The sequence below is a fragment of the Pipistrellus kuhlii genome, unplaced genomic scaffold, assembly GCF_014108245.1.
Source record: "Pipistrellus kuhlii isolate mPipKuh1 unplaced genomic scaffold, mPipKuh1.p scaffold_m20_p_17, whole genome shotgun sequence".
Taxonomy (NCBI): domain Eukaryota; kingdom Metazoa; phylum Chordata; class Mammalia; order Chiroptera; family Vespertilionidae; genus Pipistrellus; species Pipistrellus kuhlii.
Window position 1 is genome coordinate 864,003 of NW_023425482.1, and position 6,000 is coordinate 870,002.

Below are 6,000 nucleotides of genomic sequence, written 5' to 3' on the forward strand. Positions count from 1 at the left end.
TCTCTCATTGATGTTTCTAACTCTCTATCTATCTCCCTTCCTCTCTGTACAAAATCAATAAAATATATTTAAAAAAGAGAGAGAGATAATATTTAGGTATCTTCCTTTTTATGATTTAGCAGCCACTGATATTTCATTGATAAATCTATTAATTCATTAGGGATTACAAAATGATACCCTATTATTTATCCTTTGTTAGCTAGAATATTTTAATGAAGAAAAACTTCCCTTCAACTACCGCTTGGTTACCCATGTCACAGTAAAGAAAGGCAAGGTAAATCCTTCTTTCTTTCTTACTCTTTATTGGTTTTCAAAATAATGAGTTGGTTCCCAAGCATTATGCCATGTAACCAATGAGTTGAGAGGAGGGAGGTGAAATATATATATTAGTTTAAATCCATTTAATCCTATTGATTTCGCATTGTTCCATGTTTGGTCTTATGAATGGCTCTTCTATTTGGCTTTTGAGATAACCACGTAGTTTCTAATCACTTGCTTGCTCTCTGCCACACTCAAGATATGCCAGGCTCATCTTGTTCATTTCCTGCCTCCCACCTTGAAGTAGCCATTACCAAGAAGTTTTCATTTATATATATATATTTTGTTACTTTCCCAAATAGTATTTGGAAACTTCAATTGGGTTGGTAGGAGTGCAATCTCACTCTGCTGGTTGGACATTTTTTAGAAATATATACATTTTAAATTTTGCACACATTGCCTAAGAGCCTTCAGATACATATGAATGAGGACAAAGGGGAGGGCAGTTAGGGCAGAGAGTGGGGTGGAAACTGGGTGGAAGGGAGTTATGGGGTGGAAAGGAGAAACAATTGTATAAATCTGAGCAATAAAAGAATTATTAAATTAAAAAAATAAAATTAGGCAAATGATAAAATATTTTTGTGGCAAGAAGATATAGACGAGGAGCCTTCCCTTTATTTAAAAAAATTAAATATTGGGAAGAAACCAAGATGGTGGCATAGGTAAACACCTAACTGCAGCCTCACACAAAAATTTCAAAAAAATACAACTAAAATACAAAATGGACATTACCCAGAACTACAGGAAAGTCGACTGACTGGAAATTCTACAACTAGAAGGAGAGAGAAAACCAGAAGGAAAATCAGAGGAGCTATAAAAGCCTAAGGCATGGAGACACACAGCGCGCGGAGAGGACGGAGCCGGAGAGGAGGGAGGCTGAGTGCCTGGCTGGCATTCCCTAGCAGGAAGGAGATAAAGGCACCGGATTGTGCTGAACCCCAGTTGCAAAAGCACTGAACCCCAGTTTTGGAAAAGACCCTGGGGACCCAGGCACATAAGGAGGGAGTCTGGGCAGAAACTCAGGGGAGAGGTGAAAGGCAGTCCCAGTGGCGCGCACATTGCGCACAGAGAACGCAGTTACTGTGCCACTGGATTGCCCTAGCGGGAAGGAGACAAAAGCTCCAGACTGCTCTGAACCCCACTTCCAACCCCATTTCCAACTGAACTGAACTGAACCCCAGTTCCGGGCTCATTGAAGGAGAATCTAGACTGTTTGGTAGCAGGCGAAACTCGAGGGCATCTTTCTCTCAGAGGTGCTTGCAGTGAGTACTGAAGGACCCTGAGGAACACTGACACTCAGGAGCTTCATAGGGCAGGGCTGAGGGAAGCCAAGGCTGTAGGCTCCACCCTGAAACTCTGCCCCATCCAAGCTGAACACAGAGACTTTTAAGGCTACCAATTCAGGGAAGCTTTAAAATGCCGAGACAAGGAAACAGATCACAAACGAAAGAAATGGAGGACAAAATGTGACTGGAAATAGAGTTCAAAACCACAGTTATAAGGTTTTTCAAGAATTTCCTAGAAAAGGTCGATAAAATAAACAAGACTTATGAGGATATAAAAAGGGATCAACTAGAAATAAAGAACACATTGTCTGAAATAAAAAATTTTATACAGAGTCCTAAAAACAGAATGGCAGATCGCAAGAATCAAGTCAAAGATTTGGAACATAAAGAGCCAGAAGACACTCCTCCACAGAAGCAAGAAGACAAGGGAATCCAGAAAGTTGAAGATAGTATAAGAAACCTCTGGGACAACTTCAAGCGAATCAACATCAGAATTATGGGGATCCCAGAAGAAGAGAGAGAGCAAGATACCGAAAACATACTGAAAGAAATAGTGACAAAACTTCCCCCACCTGGTGAAAAAATTAGACTTACAAGTCCAGGAAGCACACAGAACCCCAAACAAAAGGAATCCAAAGAAGACCACACCAAGACACATCATAATTAAAATGCCAAGAGCAAAAGAAAAAGAAAGAATATTAAAACCAGCAAGAGAAAAGCAGGTAGTTACCTATAAAGGAGCACCCATATGATAGTCAGCTGATTTCTCAACAGAAACCATGCAGGCCAGATAGGAATGGCAAGAAACATTCAAGGTGATGAATAGCAAGAACCTACAGCCAAAAATAATCTACCCAGCAAAGCTATCACTCAGAATCGAAGGCCAGATAAAGAGCTTCACAAATAAAAAAAAAGCTAAAGGAGTTCATCACTGCCAAACCAGAATTATATGAATTGCTGAAGGGGGTTCTTTAGGAAGAGGAAGAAAATAAAGATAAAAATTATGAACAACAAATGCATAACTATCAACAAGTGAATCTAAAAACCAAGGGAATTAAAAAAAGGAAAAACCGGTGAGCAATATTAACTAGTGAATATAATAGAATCAGAGGTGTAGAAGGGGAGTGAACTGATGATTCTCAGGAAAAGGGGGAGTGGGGGGTGTGGGAAGAGAATGAACACAAACCGTGCACCTATGGATGAGGACAATGGGGGGTGGGGAAAGGACAGAGGGTGCGGTGGGAACCTGGTGGAGGGAGACAAAATAAGGAACTTTTGTGATAATATGAACAATAAAGATTGATTTAAAATTAAAAAAAACACAAGGGAATTAAAAAAATCTGGTGAGTATAATAGAATCAGAAGTATGGAAGGGGGGTGAACTGACTATTATTGGGGGAAAGGGGAGTGAGGATTGCGGGAAGAGGCTGAACATAAACTGTGCACCTCTGGGTGAGGACAATGAGGGTTGGGGAAAGGTCAGAGGGTGGGGTGGGAACCTGGTGGAAGGGAGCAATGGAGGGGGGAAAAATGAGGAACATTTGTAATAATCTGAACAATAAAGATTTATTTTAAAAAATAAAATAAAACTATTTTCAGCCTTAAATATATATATATATATATATTAGATATTAGCCCTAGTGGGTTTGGCTCAGTGGATAGAGCATCGGCCTGCAAACCAAAAGTCCCAGGTTTGATTCCGGTCAAGGGCACATGCCATGCCCGAGTGGGCTTGATCTCCAGTAGGAACTTGCAGGAGGCAGCCGATCCACCATGATTTTCTCTCATCATGGATGTTTCTATCTCTGTCTCCCTCTTTCTTCCTCTTTGAAATCAATAAAAATATTTTTAAATAAAATATTAGATATTAGATATGAAATTCCAAACTTAGAAGTCATCATGTCTTTTTTTTTAATATATATTTTATTGATTTTACACAGAGAGGAATTGAGAGGGACAGAGAGTTAGAAACATCGATGAGAGAGAAACACCGACCAGCTGCCTCTTGCACACCCCCTACTGGGGATGTGCCCGCAACCAAGGTACATGCCCTTGACCGGAATCGAACCCGGGACCCTTCAGTCTGCAGGCCGACGCTCTATCCACTGAGCCAAACCGGTCCCGGCAGAAGTCCTCATGTCTTAAACTGTAACTGAAGAAGAATTTCACACATCCCTCCAAAGAATTTACAGTTTAATTTTGAAAATAATGTTTGATATCACATTTTTGTTAGATTCATAAGCAACATTAATGATGCAACAGCTTGCTGTACTACTCCACCTAGATATCCGTCAGGTATTTCAAGTGTAATATCTAAAACAAGATTTTAAATTCTACACTCCTTGCCTACTAGTTCTAAAATCCGCCAAAACCAGTTCAGGCCTGTGAACTGAAAGGTCCCGGTTCGATTCAGGTCAAGGGCATGTGCCTTGGTTGCAAGCACATCCCCAGTGGGGGAAGTGTAGGGGGCAACTGATGGATGTTTCTCTCTCATCGATGTTTCTGGCTCTCTATCCTTCTCCTTTCCTCTCTGTAAAAAATCAATAAAATATATATATATTTTTAAATAGCTCCAAAATCCTCTTTTTCTTTTTTTTAATTGTTTAAAACAACAATCTGTTATTTCATAGTTTCTGTTGGTTCTGTCTTAATTAATGGTGTCATAGACTGCCTTGTCTCCCAAGCTAGAAACAGCTGTCAGGTAAGATTTCTGATACCTTATCTTCCACTATTAAAATATTAGCTTTATATAAGATCTGGACTCTTATCACCATGTAAATAACGATAACCTTGGCTCCTAAGTTTTAGTTTTGGGCTCAAAATAGCACCTCATGGAGTTTTGAAACAAATGTGTAGCACCTAACAGTGATTGCATCACACAGTAATTCTAAAGTCAGAAAGGAAAGTTTTCTATTACATAAAATTCAAAGTTACTTAATCTCATTAATAAAGTCCTCTCTGTCCTCACTTAACAAATACTATACCTCTGAATAACATAAGGAAGAACGGTACTTTGGAATAATATGTCCTGTCCCCTGAGTTAAAATCCAAGTGCTGCTATTTTGTTTGCTGTGTGACCTTGAACTAGTTTCATAATTTGTTTCTAGGTGATAGTTTTGTTGTAAGAATATAAATAATATATGCTTAGAAATGCCTGGAACATGGTAAAACATTTATTTCAACTCAGTCCAACAATATTTATTGAGCACCTTCTATGTGATAGGCACAATTCCAGCACTGGGGTTACAGCAGTGAACTAAACAAATAAAAAGCCCACTTTCATGGAAGTTGTATATTAATACAGAAAGAACGACCAGCATATTGAGTAAACTTGGCAATGTGTTAAGGTTTTATACACTAAGGTGAAAAAAAGGGCAAAGTAAAGGAGATCACAAATGTGAGGGGAATCATTACTATTTAATATCAATACCAACTTATTTAATAATTACTTATATTCTTTATGTAATATTTATATAATACTTAATACTATATGTTTAATAGTTATGAATATTATTACCAAGAATTTAATAATTATATTCATTAATACTTAATTTATAAATGTATTCTTTATTAACTTGTATTATTTATATAATCAATAATACTTTATCATTGTTATAATTTTTAATATTGTCTCAATTCAGCCCTCATCATCTCTTATTTGCCACTAGAGAAAATTGGGTCTAAAACCAAACATCAGTATGTCATACCAACAGTATTCTCTCACTAACTAGAGGCCAAGCTCAGCATAAGCCTCCTCCCTCCCCCTCAATCTTGGCTCTACACGCTGCTGAGGTCACTAGCTCCATCTCACTGGAACTATTGAAGCCACTTGCAACCCATGCTCACAGTACAGTATTTCCTGTGATGTGATTAAATGAGAGAAGGACAAATGATCTCATCTGAAATGACAGAGAAGGATGCTTTGCAATCGCAAAAAAAGCTAAATATCAAGGTATAGGGTAATGATTGTTCTAGCATCAGACATCCAAGATAAAAAGAACTGTTTTACTGCTATTAAACATAATAGATTACTTTTCAAAAATAAAGGTTTCATTAGATCCCTCCCAGTTCACTAAACTGTTTTTGAAACATTCTGATAATGTTCAGTGTGAAAATTAATCATGGTTTTATATGTGTTTCTCCTGACAGAAAAGATCCAGGAGTAGGCTTAACTAAGATGGAGTGTCAAGGTCATCAATTTACTGGGTCATTTTCCTATTTCAACAGAAATAAAAGTGATTCTGGAAGTTTAAAAATATCACTGGCTTAACTAACTTTGATAAAATAAGAATCTGAAGGAAAAAGGGTACCAAGAAAGACAAAAGGTTTTCCTGGGCAGTTCTCCGCCCTCTATCAGAGGCCCAAGGGCCTGGGGTGGGGCCTGGAACAAAAGATG